General features: G+C 43.1%; 1 non-coding gene across 1 annotated transcript; it reads right to left on the bottom strand.

The window, feature by feature from the left end:
• Nucleotides 1-398: 398 nt before the first annotated feature.
• LOC145417083 (5S ribosomal RNA) lies at nt 399-517 on the bottom strand. Its single transcript, XR_013900409.1, has one exon. It is a non-coding gene; the product is annotated as a 5S ribosomal RNA (ribosomal RNA).
• Nucleotides 518-15,792: the final 15,275 nt, after the last annotated feature.

Below are 15,792 nucleotides of genomic sequence, written 5' to 3'. Positions count from 1 at the left end.
ATGCATTACTGAATTAAACTTCCAGTCGAGTACTTGCACAATCATTTCTCTGAGCCTGGTCGACAACACAGCACCACACATTTCAAAGACGAGGCATTGCCATTTGTTTAATAGGAGCCAGTCTCTGTTTGGCAGCAATTAAACTAGATTTGAACTTGCCATCTAACATATGCACAAGCTTCGTATGCCAAAGTACTATTGTCAGAAAATATCACTAACATAGGATTTCCAATAGCATCGTCAGACTTAAGACATCTTTCAAAAGTCAAAGCTTCCATCCATCCATCCATCCATTGCCAGACGCCATGTATCCCAAACGGGGTGGTCAAGGGCTTAGAGTTAATTGTTTTACAGGGAGGGGCACTATTCCTCCACCAACCCCACTTGACACGTAGGGATGCCAACAGCATCTGGTGTTCCCAGGCGGTCACCCATCCAAGTACTAACCAGACCCAACGTTGCTTAACTTCGCTGATCAGACGGGAAGCGGTGTACTCAACGTGGCATGGCCGTTGGCTCAAAGCTTCCAATTCATACAAATCGGTAAAGAAAGCTTTCCATTTTTCCTTCATATCATTAGATAAGGGACTATCCCATCCAGATGTGTGGTCCTGTTTGTCTTTCACTATTCTGCTCTGAATAACTAATTCTCTCAGCAACGCCTTTCCTTGTACTGTAAATGGTAATACAAGTCCAAGAGGGTCATATATAGATGCTATTTGACTCAAGACCATTCTTTTAGTGAGAACTGTGGGAAAATTTAACTCAATCTCGGAAAGCTTTAAATTTGGTCCAGTATTCACTTTCTTGATTTTCCTAGAGAAGTTCACTTTAACACTGAAAAGATTAGTAAGAGAGAGTAAGAAGAGAGTGGATGAGGAATTTGGAAGGAATTCGAGTGTAAAGTGGAGGGACTAAGAAAATGTTCTGGAGAGAGGTGAAAAGAGTAAGACAGGGTGGAAGTGAAGTTAGCAGGGAAGTGAAAGATAAAAATGGTAGATTACTAGTGGAGAAGGGAGAAAAAGTGAGCAGATGGAGAGAACACTAAGGAATTGTTGAATGTAGAGGATGGAAGTAATGAGAGTTTAAGTGGCTTGGGAATGGCTGGGAGAAGGAGGGAGGTGAGAAGACAGGAAGAAATCAGTAGGATAGAAGTTGTGGAAGCAATGAAGAAAGTTAAATCGGGGAAAGACCCAGGAATTGATGGAGTGTGTGGTGAAATACTGAAGCATGGGGGAGAGATAGTAGTGGAATGGATGTGGAAGATGTGCAGATTGGCCTGGGAGGAAGGTAGAGTCCCGGAGGATTGGAAGTCAGGTATAATTATTCCCTTGTACAAAGGAAAAGGGGAAAAAGAAGTGTGTGGTAATCATAGGGGCATCTGTCTTCTTAGTATAATAGGAAAAGTGTATGGTAGGATACTTATTGACAGAGTTAGAGAAAGAACAGAGAAATTAGTTGAAGAAGAACAGGGAGGCTTTAGGAAGGGAAGAGGTTGTGTAGATCAGATATTCATTCTCAGATCATTAGTGGAAAAGTTTCTAGAGAAGGGAAAGAAGTTGTATGCGGCTTTCATGGATTTGGAGAACGCATATGACAGGGTGGATAGACTAGGATTGTGGAAAGTGTTAAGAATATATGGAGTAGATGGGAAGTTGTTGAATGCTGTGAAGAGTATGTACGATGGTGCGAAGGCTGCAGTGCATGTGGATGGTGAACTAAGTGAATTTTTCTCTTTGAAAGTTGGGTTGAAACAGGGATGTGTCATGTCTCCATGGTTGTTCAATCTGTACATGGATGGGGTAATAAAAGAGGTACAAGGTAGGGTAGTGGATGTTGGAGTGGCCCTGGTGAGAGAGGATAGTGTTTGGAAACTCCCTGTACTGTTGTTTGCAGATGATACTGTGTTGAGTGAAGACGAAGGGGAGCTGCAAGGCTTGGTGGATGAGTTTGGGAGAGTGTGTAAGAAACGGAATCTAAAGGTGAATGTAGGGAAGAGTAAAGTGATGGTCTTTGAGAGAGGTGAAGTCAGTGAATGTACAGTGAGGTTGGATGGTGAGGAATTGGAAAATGTGAGTACGTTTAAGTATTTGGGTAGTGTGATGAGTAAGGATGGAGGTTTGGAGGGTGAAGTGCTTGAAAGGGTACAGCAGAGAAGAAAGGTTGCTGGTTCTTTGAAAGCAGTGATAAGAAACAGGGAAGTGAGCATGGAAATGAAAAAGTTACTACATGACAGTATTGTGATACCAACTCTAACGTACGGAAGTGAATCTTGGACGTTGTTGGAAGGACACAAGTCAAGAGTGAGAGCAGTGGAAATGAGTTATTTAAGAGGAGCCTGTGGAGTCACATGGAGAGACAGGCTGACAAATGAGGATATAAAGGAGCGTTGTTGTGTTGATGTGGATGTGATAGGAAGCGTTATGAGGAACACACTGAGGTGGTTTGGCCATGTGGAGAGGATGGGAAGTGAAAGACTGACGAAGAGAGTGTATGTGAGTGAGGTGGAGGGGGAAAGAGGGAGGGGGAGGCCGAGGATGAGATGGAGGGATGGGGTGGAGAGGTATATGAGAGAGGGGGGTGTGAGTTGGGAGCAGGGGAGTGAAATGGCGGGGGACAGGGCGACTTGGAGGCGATTTGTTTGTGGCCACCCCAAACAGGATTGAGGCATCTGGCAATAGATAGATAGATAGATAGATCAGTTTATCCCCTCTAGGGTCCCAAGTTAAACCCAAAACCTTTTCTTTGCTGGTTTTCAGTAATTTGACATCTTCAAATGTTTCATTTTTGCCAGACAGTATCCAATGTTTGACCTTAAATCCTCCCACAGATAATATTTTCTCAGCATCTCTAATTAGTTTGTAAGCTTGATCATAGTTAGTTACTGACTGCACTATATCATCAACATAAGAGTTTTTGATCATCATCTTGGCTGCTGCTGGATATTCTGACATACCTCTTTCGGCTGTGTGACGAAGAGCTAGCATTGCTATTATTCCACTAGGGCGATCACCAAAAGTTACAGCCGTCATTACATAATGTTCTGGTATCTTACTTTCATCCATATTCCTCCATAAAAACCTGTGAGTATGTTGTTCAACAATGCCCAGTCTAACAGTATTATATATCTTGGATATGTCTCCCACTAATGCAACTTTTCCCTGACGAAATCTTAACAAAATAGGTATCAGTTCATTTAACACATTTGGTCCCTTAACCCAGTAGTCATTTAAACTATAACCCATGTAAGAAGCTGATGAGTTAAATACTATTCTCGCTGGAGTTGATAGCGAATCAGGCTTAAATACTTCGTGGTGATGAATATAATGTACAGGAGCTATGTAATTTGTCAACTCCTCCTCTGATAATTTTCTAGCTACGTTTCTACCCATCATATCTTTCATCTGATTCTGGTAAGTCTTTGCATATTCAGGTCCTAATTTAGCCAGTCTCCTTTCAGTCGATTTCATTCGAGCAATAGCCACAGGCAAATTATTTGGCAGCTCAGAAGGATCTTTTAACCAAGGATATTCAGCTGTCCACTGATTATCGACTTCATCAAGCTTCAAACCTTTCTCAATTAGTTCCAGTTCTCTCCTTTCATTTATTGTATAGCTGTTAGACACATTGTTATATCCTGACAACCTGCATGACTCGAATTTACTTCCAGTCCACTCAACATCAAAACACTTATCAAGTGACTGCTTCAGACTGTCTGTACTTTCCACCACAATATCATTGGGATAAGTAACACCTGCTAGATGATGGAGCCTGATACACAAATACTCTGATTTATTGTTTTCTAAATTTAGTGATGGATGAGTACCACGTAAGCAAAATCCAAATTGGTTCTTTAAAATTTGCAGATTCCCAACAGTTTTGACAATTTGTGGTAAAGGAGTACAGCAATCAGCCCCAACAAGTAAGTCTATACTCCCCACTGGCCTTGTAATTTTCGTCAGCGGAGACGTCCAGTAGACTAGCCACTGCTGACACATTTACATAATTTACATTTGACGTTATTTCTCCGATTCCGTAAGCCTTAACAGTCCACACTTTGCCTTCTCTGTCAGTTAGTGGCAATGTATATTCCTTGCTGATGTATTTCTCTGTTTGGTTTCCCACTTTTGTGATGGTCAGATTAATTTCTCTGCCTGATAAGCCTAACTTCGAAGCCATTCTGTGTGTTATGAGAGTCATGTCACTTCCAGGATCCCAGAGAGTGTTAACTGGTTGACCATTACTGATTACTTTACTAATCATCAACAGCACATTTGATTTAGAGATAACACTTTTGTTTATCCCTAAGCCATGAAACATAATGCCATCTACATGAGCCTGATGTAAACTAGGATGATGATGTTTTCCACACCTTTGATCGTTATCCACCACATTGCAAGTTCTCTTAAGCTCACAGTTGCGTGCTATGTGATGTCCTGACGTGCAGTTAAAGCAAATACCTTTCCTTTTCATTAGATCTATTTTATCAGGAGTACTTAAACTGTGAAATGCTGAGCACTAATATACTGTGACTTTCCGAATCATGATACCAACAATTCTCATTTCTTCTGTTTTTCTTATCTTGTTTACCTACACTTATTTCTGTTAGGGTTTTAGTCAGATTAACCAGACATTGTTCAATCTGTGACTGATTTGTCTGTAGACCTCTAAGTGCATCAACTAATTCAGACTGGTTATAAGATCCTGTAGCTCCCTCAATGAAGTCAGAAGTGGCACTGTTGATACTGCCTTTATTGTGAGCTGTATTGGTTCTTATTGTTGAGTCCATATATTCCAATACCCTTTTTTCCTTTAGCAGGAACTCAAGTAGCAACTTAAAGATGCTACCAGAATTACCTGAACTATCTGCATGTATCACCCATTCTCGCTTCTGTGTGTTTGGGAGGACTTTTTCTATCATACTAACTACATTTACTGAATCCATTTCTGACTCAAGTTTCATCTTCTTTAAATCTAGCCAGCATCTCTCGACCTTTTCTACTAGTTTCACAAAACCTTTATTATCACCTTCTACCAAAGGTTTTAAAGATTTCAGATCTGAGAGAATCACATCCACGACCTTGCGACTATTCCCATATTTTAAGTCTAATCGCTGAAACATAGCATCATAATCATTCTCAACCCCTTTGACAGTTTTTAGTGCATCCCCAGACAAACATTGTTTTAATGCAAAGGGATCTTTTCCAAAGGCTTTCATCATTAACCTCTCATAGTCATCTTTGAAGGCCGGGTACTCTCTTATATCTCCATTGAATGTGGGAGGTGTTAATGCCTTCACTTTAACTGCCATTGTTGGCACATTTTTATCACAAAGTTTTTCCAAACTTATATGAATGTCTGTCCGTTTCTTGTCTAATTCTTTCATGTAGTTGTCCTCCTCATCGAGCAACACTCCATCAGCCTGCGTACTGTATAATAATGCCACATATTTTTCATGTAATCGCTCAACTCCAATGTATGCCTCAGATACCTGATCATAGTTGCTCCGAAGGACGGGTGTGGGGTCTTCTTTATCGATGCCCTCTTGAAGCAGGTTTAGCTTTCTCGTAAATTTCCGTTTGGCCACAGCTTGCTGCATCTTGATTTCCTCCAGTTCTTCCTCACGTCCCATCTTGGAAGTGGTGTTGAAATGTTAGGTCCAACAGGAAACAAAAGGGTAGTTGTAACATTTATTCACATAGTTTCAACCTGGAATAACATATTATAATAAATAGTTTCAATTTTTCAGATATTCTAAAATTCTTTAACTGCCTTGAGCTGATATTACGAGTTATTCATATAAACGTACAGTCCACTAGCAAGCATTAAACAGCAAGTCCACCACCAACAGTATAAACGAATTTCTGAATTATATGTTATATACATCTCCAAAGTATATAGATCTAGTTCTGTGTTCACTATATAACAATAATATAGGTACTAAATCAATATTCACTTACACCATGACCCTCCATGGCTCCTGATGGACCATATGGTAGTAACGAAAACCTAGGTGGCTGCATGAGTACTGAAATTTGAATAATATTAGTCATACCTGAAGTATCCTTGCATAATAATAAATAGTAAAAATATTGTATCAAATATCAAGCACACTCTACCATGACAACTAAAAACTCTGTCAAGTATTATAACCCACCGACAGTGCCGCAATCTACTCGTATGTCCGGAGCTTCATCAGGCACCATCAGTCACTACTGCCTATGTGGAACTGACCTGAGAATGAGCACTGAGTGGCCAGGAAGCAGATCACAAACAAATGCTAGCCAGATGCGCACTGATTTACAAATCTTTCTTCCTTATCATAATTACAATAATAAATCAATACACAACTAATAGTAAATGTTATTACACAGTACACCAATATCTTATTTCAATTGTGTACCCAAACATAATGCGAACACCAAACACATACTGAACACTAAAATACAGACAGCCAACCGAATCCCATACAACTAGCACAGTTAAGACCTGTCCTTTGCACAATACAAATACTTTACTAATGATTACTAGGTACAATATTTAAGGTAAACAGTACATAATTACAATACAGTACATACCATCATGAGTGCAGATGATAAATGATACAGTAATGACCTCTTTACCTCTAACTTATTTAAAGAACTTGTCTCCCTTCGTTATCAAGGATTCCTCCAGGCTTTCACCGATGGCTGCCATTCCTTTACACCACCATCATCCTCAGCAGCCATGCTTGTTGCGGCCTCTTCCACGTGTTGACCCTGGAGACTAGATGGGAGCCACTCTGTGCTGGCCTCTGAGTTGTATGCTGTTTTAGGGCCTTACAGCTTGTTAGAGATATGGTATCCCCCGGCCAGTAGTTGTTTTCTCTGACTCCCAGTTGTCTCTCTTGCTCTTAAGTGCCTATCCCCCTCCACACATAGGCAGTTAGTGTTTGAGATCCAGTCCATCCATTTGTCCTGAGACTCCAGTGGGTATTCCATGCATTTCCAATGGATACCTTCCCACGTGGGTGTTCGAGCTAATGAGGTTGTTGATAGAGCAGCTACTATGGCACATTTCTTCCATCCTCTGTGGAACCTTACCTATTGGATATTGGCAGCTTCTTCCATCCTGTCCTACAGACTTGTCACTCCTGTTGGAATTCAACAATGCCAGCAAGTCTTTCCATACCACCCTAGGTCATTACAGACAAGATTTCTCCCCCAACCCATGGATGCGGTCATCATCCCAAGCCTTGGATAGTGCACTAGTGTGTCTGAGAATAGGTCATGCAGGTGTGGTATCCCATTTATTTAGAATAAATCTAGCTCCAAGCCCTAATCGTCAGTGGTGCCTCAGTGTTGAAGACACTATCTACCATTTCCTGTTGGACTGTCCCCACTTTCACTCCCTCTGTGTGAGACTCAGAGATGATTTAGCTTCTGTGGGTATCACTGCCTTCACTCTGCCAGTGTTGTTAGGGGACTGTGTGTAATGGGGTGTATTAAAGCCCGTGTTGCGTAGAGTCAAAGCGGGGATCCTCTCTTTGGTGAAGTGGTAACGTGCACGCGTATGGAGCATGAGGGTCTGAGTTCAAATCCCGGCCAGACCAGTGAGTGATTAATTTGTTAAGTTTCAATTCAGTTATTACATGTGGTTTGGCCATTACACATCGGGCTGCTGTCATCTGCCACACTCTGGAGTTCCTGAGGCAGTCGGGGCGCTTACGCCAGCTGTTGTGTCCACAAGTTACCCTTGGCCCCGTAGCCTGAGATGGCCCTGGCAAGGGTGAATTAGACTTCTGACTACAATGCCCTTTAACTCGAGAAGAAGGAAGAGTCTAAACCTTACTAAAACTGTTTAATCTATCTATCTATCTATCTATAGCCCGACACCCTAATCCCGCAAAGGGTGGCCGCAGACAAAACGCCTCCAAGTCACTCTGTCACCCACCATTTGACTCCCCTCCCCCCAACTCACCCCCCCCTCCCTCATATACCTCTCAACTCCATCCCTCCACCTCATCCTCGGTCTACCCCTCCCTCTCCCTCCCTCCACCTCACCCACATACACCCTCTTAGTCAGTCTTTCACTCTCCATCCTCTCCACATGTCCAAACCACCTCAGTGTATTTCTCCTAATCTTTTCAACCACATCCACATCTACCCCACAACGTTCCTTCACTTCTTCATTCGTCAACCTGTCCCTCCATGTCACTCCACATGCTCCTCTCAAGTAACTCATTTCCACTGCTCTCACTCTTGACTTGTTCCCCTCTTGCAAGGTCCACGCCTCGCTTCCATACGTCAGGGTAGGGATCACAATACCATCATGCAGAGACTTCTTAACTTCCATACTCACTTCCCTATTTCTCATCACTGCTTTCAGCATGCCTACAACCTTCCTTCCCTGCTGTACCCTTTCACGCACTTCATCCCCCAAAGTTCCATCCTTACTCATCACACTACCCAAGTACTTGAATGCACTCACATTCTCCATATCCTCACCATCCAACCTCACTGCACACTCTGTGACTTCATTCCTCTCAAACACCATAACTTTACTTTTGTTTACATTAACTTTCAGCTTCCTCCTCCTACACACTGTCCCAAATTCATTCACCAAACCTTGCAACTCCCATTCATCTTCACTCAACAATACTGTATCATCAGCAAACAGCAACACCGGAAGCTTCCAAATCTCACCCTCATTCATTAGGGCCACCCCCACATCCACTGCCCTACCTTGTACCTCCTTTACGACCCCATCCATATATATATTAAACAGCCATGGAGACATTACACACCCCTGTTTCAGTCCCACATTGAGATCAAAGAACTCACTCAGCTCACCATCCACTCGCACCGTAGCCCTAGCTCCCTCGTACATACTCTTCACAGCACTCCGTCCATCTGTGTATTCCAGATGTCTTAATCCCATAAGGGGTGGCCACAAACAAATTGTCTCCATGTCGCCCTGTCCCCCGCCATTTCATTGCCCTGCTCCCAGCATACACCCCCCTCTCTCATATACCTCTCCACTCCATCCCTTCATCTCATCCTTGGCCTCCCCCTCCCTCATGTATGAAAGTATCTTAGCAGGGGGAAGTCCATATGTCGCTTTTATCGGAGTTTCACTTTTTTCGGAATGGCTTGGGACCCAGTTAGTCTGTTCTAGTGAGGTTTTACTGTGTGTAGAATTATTTTAAAACAGGAAATATTGGGTAGAAAAATGTGGTGGTGGTGGTGGTAGGGGGTGGTGGTGGTTGTGGTGATGGTAGGGGGTGGTGGTGTTGGTTGTGGTGATGGTAGGGGGTGGTGGTGGTTGTGGTGATGGTAGGGGGTGGTGGTGGTGGTTGTGGTGATGGTAGGGGGTGGTGGTGGTGGTTGTAATGGTGGTAGGGGGTGGTGGTGGTGGTTGTGATAATGGTAGGGGGTGGTGTTGGTTGTGATGATGGTAGGGGATGGTGGTGGTAGGGAGTGGTGCTGGTAATGGTGGTAGTTGGTGGTGGTGATGGTGATGGTAGGGGCTGATGGTGGTGGTGGTGATGGTAATAGTGGTAGTTGGTGGTGGTGGTGGTTGTTGGTGGTAGTAATGGCAATGGTGATAATCCTGTCTGAAATCAATCATTATTATTGGTGTAAGCATCATCATCATCATCATCATCATCATCCTATAGATAATCCGTGTGTGTGTGTGTGTAAAATATCGAATATTCAAGAAACTAATTAGAGAGGACGATTGAGAGAGGAGGGGGAGGAGACGGGGGGATGGAGGGGAGAAAGGAGGTAAGGAGGGATGCAGGGAAGAGAGGAGGGAAGAAGAAATGGAGGGGAGAGAGGAGGCAAGGAGGAATGGAGGAAATGTGTTTTTCAAGGAGGAGGAAGAGGTGGAAGGAAGATGGATGACAAGAGATGGAGAGAGGAGGAGGAGGGAGGAAGGAAAGAAGAGGAGAAAAAGTAAGAAAGGAGAGAGAGAGAGAGACGTGGAGGAAAGAGGGTGGGGGAGAACTAGTGGGGGTGGAGGGAAGGGAGGAGGTAAGGAGGGAGGGGGACAGGAGGAAGAGTGCTTTTCAGGGAGGAGGAAGAAGTGGAAGGAAGGAGAAGGAAGGAAGGAAGGAGAGAGAGAGAGAGAGAGAGAGAGAGGTGGAGGAAAGAGGGGCTGTGAAGGAAGGAAGGTGGTGGTGGAGGGGGGGAGGAAACTAGTGGGGGGGTGGGAGGGAGGGAGGGAAGGAATGTGGGGGTGAATGGTATGTGCCGGCTTTTATTCAGTCAGTCAGGCTTCAGCAGTCACAGGGAAGGGTCTGCAATTTTGGTAAGATATTTTTCCTTTCTCCTTCCAGCAATTACCTTTCTCCATTAATTGCCTTTCTTCTGTGGTGATGATATTGATTTTAATGTGTATTGTAAACAGGCCTGAGTGTTTCTAAAGCTTACTCAGATGATTGGAAGGGCAAGAAAGGAACATGGCAGAGCTGGGTGTGAACTCTGGGGTGGGGTGTATGTATGTGGAGCTTGGGGTGTAGGTGTAGTTTTTTGGGTGTGTATGTGTGTGTGTAGATTGGGGTGTGTATGTGTGGAGTTTGGATTGTGTATGTGTGTGGATTTGGGGGGGGTGTAGATTGGGGGTGTATGTGCAGATTTTGTGTGTGTGTGTGTGTGTGTGAGTAGATTTGGGGGTTACTGTGTGGAGTTTGGGGTGGCTGTGTGTGTGGAATTGTGGTTTTGTTTGTGTATGGATATTATGATATTTATTGCAGTTTTCATGTGATGGCTTATAAGGAATATTCTTTTTCAGGAGTGTGAGCTGGGGAGAAGGCAGCCTGATAATGAAGAAGAGAAAAAAAGATCTGGAGGGTTCAGTAATTGGCCATGTAGCTGTAGAGAGACTGCTACCACAACCACAACCACCACCACCCCCTACCACAACCACCACCACCCCCTACCACAACCACCACCACCCCCTACCACAACCATCTTTGGGGGACATTTAATTGGATACTTACTAGGTGAATATGCCAGAACCTTCTCAATTTTGTTATTATTATTATTATTATTTTATGCATGCTACCTCCACCTGGCTTTTGTGGAGGGGTTAGGTATATAACTTTCCCAGCTAATTTCTGAAAATAATTTGAGTTTTTAGTGAGATTCCCAGCCTTCACAGTTTATGGCCAAGTGTAGCCTGATTGGGAGGGTAATTTTGACTAGTAACCAAGGAGACTTATTCCATACTCATGACCAGGGCTCTGTAAAATCTCTAGCCCCTTTTCTGTTAATGGCCAGGTGTAGTCAGATTGGGAGGGTAATTTTGACTAGTAACCAAGGAGACTCGTGACCAAGGCTGTTCATAAAGATTCCTAACCCCTTTTCAGTTACTTTATGGCCAGATGTAGTCAGATTGGAAAGGTAATTTTGACTAGTAACCAAGGAGACTCATGACCAAGGCTGTTCGTAAAGATCCCTAACCCCTTTTCAGTTACTGTATGGCCAGGTGTAGTCAGATTAAATCATTCCATAACTAAGGTTCATAAAATCCCATGCAGAGACTATGTAAAGATTCCTAACTCCCTTTCAGTTACTTTATGGCTGTGTAGTCAGATTGAGATGGTAATTTGGGCTAGTAACCAAGGAGACTCATTCCTTAACTATCTATCTATCTATTGCCAGATGCCCCAATCCCGTTTGGGGTGGCCACAAACAAATCGCCACCAAGTTGCCCTGTCCCCCGCCATTTCACTGCCCTGCTCCCAACTCACACCCCCCTCTCTCATATACCTCTCCACCCCATCCCTCCATCTCATCCTCAGCCTCCACCTTCCTCTTCCCCCCTCCACCTCACCCACATACACTCTCTTCGTCAGTCTTTCACCCTCCATCCTCTCCACATGGCCAAACCACCTCAGTGTGTTCCTCATAACGCTTCCTATCACATCCACATCCACACCACAACGCTCCTTTATATCCTGATTCGTCAGCCTGTCTCTCCACGTGACTCCACAGGCTCCTCTTAAATAACTCATTTCCACTGCTCTCACTCTTGACTTGTGTCCTTCCAACAATGCTCAAGCTTCACTTCCGTACGTTAGAGTTGGTATCACAATACTGTCATGTAGTAACTTTTTCACATCCACGCTCACTTCCCTGTTTCTTATCACTGCTTTCAAGGAACCAGCAACCTTTCTTCCCTGCTGTACCCTTTCAAGCACTTCACCCTCCAAACCTCCATCCTTACTCATCACACTACCCAAGTACTTAAACGTACTCACATTTTCCAATTCCTCACCATCCAACCTCGCTGTTCATTCACTAACTTCACCTCTCTCAAAGACCATCACTTTACTCTTCCCTACATTCACCTTTAGATTCCGTTTCTTACACACTCCCAAACTCATCCACCAAGCCTTGCAACTCCCCTTCGTCTTCACTCAACAACACAGTATCATCTGCAAACAACAGTACAGGGAGTTTCCAAACACTATCCTCTCTCACCAGGGCCGCTCCAACATCCACTACCCTACCTTGTACCTCTTTTATTACCCCATCCATGTACAGATTGAACAACCATGGAGACATGACACATCCCTGTTTCAACCCAACTTTCAAAGAGAAAAATTCACTTAGTTCACCATCCACACGCACTGCAGCCTTCGCACCATCGTACATACTCTTCACAGCATTCAACAACTTCCCATCAACTCCATATATTCTTAACACTTTCCACAATCCTTGTCTATCCACCCTGTCATATGCTTTCTCCAAATCCATTAAAGCCGCATACAACTTCTTTCCCTTCTCTAGAAACTTTTCCACTAAAGATCTAAGAATGAATATCTGATCTACACAACCTCTTCCCTTCCTAAAGCCTCCCTGTTCTTCTCCAACTAATTTCTCTGTTCTTTCTCTAACTCTGTCTATAAGTATCCTACCATACACTTTTCCTACTATACTAAGAAGACAAATGCCCCTATGATTACCACACACTTCTTTTTCCCCTTTTCCTTTGTACAAGGGAATAATTATACCTGACTTCCAATCCTCCGGGACTCTACCTTCCTCCCAGGCCAATCTACACATCTTCCACATCCATTCTACTACTATCTCTCCCCCATGCTTCAGCATTTCACTACACACTCCATCAATTCCTGTGGCTTTCCCCGATTTAACTTTCTTCATTGCTTCCACAACTTCTATCCTACTGATTTCTTCCTGTCTTCTCACCTCCCTCCTTCTCCCAGCCATTCCCCAGCCACTTATACTCGCATTACTTCCATCCTCTACGTTCAACAATTCCTTAAAGTGTTCTCTCCATCTGCTCACTTTTTCTCCCTTCTCCACTAGTAATATACCATTTTTATCTTTCACTCCCCTGCTAACTTCACTTCCACCCTGTCTTACTCTTTTCACTTCTCTCCAGAACATTTTCTTAGTCCCTCCACTTTACACTCAAATTCCTTCCAAATTCCTCATCCATGGAATTTTAGCCTTAACAAAGGCTAAAATTCCATGCAAGAATAGAATTATGTGAAGATCCTTAAGCCTTTTTTCAGTTAATTTATGGCCAAGTTTAGGGAATGGAAAAGTAATTTTGACTAGTAACCAAGGAGACTCATGACCAAGGCTCTTTATATATCTCTGACCCATTATTCAGTTACTTCTTGGCCAAGTGTAGTCAGATTGGAAAGGTAATTTTGACTATTAACCAAGGAGACTCCCTAAGACTCAAATTTCATGCAACAACTTTTCAAAGATCCCTAACTCCTTTTCAGTTAATGCCAGGTGTAGTCATTGATGCTTTTGATGCATATTTTGACTAGTAACCAAGGAGACTCATTCTGTAACCAAGGCTCAAATTCCATGCAGCAGCTATTCAGAGATCTCACTCCTTTTCAGTCAGTGGTTGGCCAGGTGTAGCTAGATTGGAAAAATAATTTTGACTAGTAACCAAGGAGACTCATGACCAAGGCCCTATGTAATGATCCCTAGCCTGATTTGTTACTTTATGGACAAGTGTAGTCAGATTTGGAAGATAATTTTGACTAATAACCAAGGAGACACACAACCAAGGCCCTACGTAGTGATCCTTAGCCTAATTTCAGTTACACTATGGCCAAGTGTAGGCAGATTGGAATGGTAATTTTTGACTAGTAACCAAGGAGACTCATTCCCTAACTAAGGCTAGTATTCCATACAGGAACTATGTAAAGATCCCTCACCTTTTCAATAAGCTGATGGCAAGTAGTAGTCAGATTGATGGTAATTTTGACTAGTAACCAAGGAGACTCATGACCAAGGAGGCTCTTCATAATTTTCAGTTAATGGCAAAGCAGTCAGATTGGGGGGGTAATTTTGACTAGTGACCAAGGAGACTTATTCTTTACTCATGACCAAGGCTTTGTAAAGATCCCTAGCCCCTTGTCAGTTAATTGATGGCCAGGTGTAGTCAGATTGGGAAGGCAGTTTTGACTAATAACCAAGGAGACTGTCACAATAGCTTTGCCCAGGTGTTCATTTCATTGTATATTATTTCACATAGCACATTGGCAGAAAAAAAGAAATGGTATGGCTGTACATTCATCCCATAGCACTTCTTTGTGACTAGCATCATGTTCTAGTGTTTATCTGATAACAATTCAGCATTCAGGATGGAGAGATGGCAATTTTAGGCCAAGGTAGAGTAAAAGCAAGCTAGTAACCAAGGAGACTCATAGCACTTGTTCATGACTAGCATCAAATTTTAGTTGTAAATTGGAATAGTAACCAAGGAGACTCATCCTGACTCAAAACCACAGCTCGTCAGATACAACCACATCTTCGTATTTTTTGTGGGAGTGACCAGTCAGATTTTAGTAGTTGTAAATTGGAATAGTAACCAAGGAGACTCATTCCTCATAACTACAGTTCGTCAAATGCAAACACATCTTGGTATTTTTTTGCAGGAGTGACTGATTCAGAAGTGGCTATAGGTATAAAAACAACTTTCACTTTGAATACCTGGCTGTAACAAAATTTTATTAGAATATGATGCTATGCCCTTCTTTTTTTGGTTTAAAATGTCATAGCATCATGAATTTTGAATTGTAACTGTAGATGAGTAGAATGTTGCTAGTCATGAAGAAGTGCTGTGGAAAGGGTAGTCTATAGCATTACCTTGTTCTGTCATTGAATTGTGTGAGATGGACTGCGTAAGGCAAAATATAGGCCAAGTACAAGGTAGAGGTTGTAGTGCTATTTGCTGTATAACTGTTTACTCTAAATGTGAATAATTTGTATTATGTTCCTACAATCATTGCAGTGGTGTTCCTGTGGCGGCCTTGGGTTCGTGTGGGTGTAAGTGAAATACAAGAAAGCAGGGTTCCAGAGAGATGGCAGCATGATGACGGTTCAAGAGGAGTGAAGGGAGACTGCCTGGAGAACTCAGAGTAGCAGAGGGGCCACGACTGCCTGAAGAGGTTGAAATCTGTTGTGATGGGTATAGTACTGTCTCCTGTCTCTCCCATCTGTTTTTCCTCTCTTGTCTGTCTCTCTTGTCTCTCTCATGCCTGTCCCTCTTGTCTGTCTGTCTTGTCTGCCTCTTTTCTGTCTTTCTCTTGTCTGTCACTCTTGTCTCTTTCTCCTGTCACTCCTGTCTGTCTCTTAGTGTAGGCAGGTAACTATGGAGGGTTGAATTGAGCAAGGACACTCATTCTTACATTATAGCCAAGAATGAGATGGAGGGATGGAGTGGAGAGATGGGAGGGGGTGTTAGTTGGAGGGATGGAGAGTAGGTACAAGTAGATATGGGAGTGAGAATGTGTGTATGAGGGAGGAGTGT

Source organism: Coenobita brevimanus, chromosome 108 (genome assembly GCF_032717465.1).
Source record: "Coenobita brevimanus isolate Jiangsu-jjx chromosome 108, ASM3271746v2, whole genome shotgun sequence".
Lineage (NCBI taxonomy): Eukaryota > Metazoa > Arthropoda > Malacostraca > Decapoda > Coenobitidae > Coenobita > Coenobita brevimanus.
Note: the sequence above shows the minus strand (reverse complement) of the source record. Positions and strands in the feature narration are given on the sequence as shown.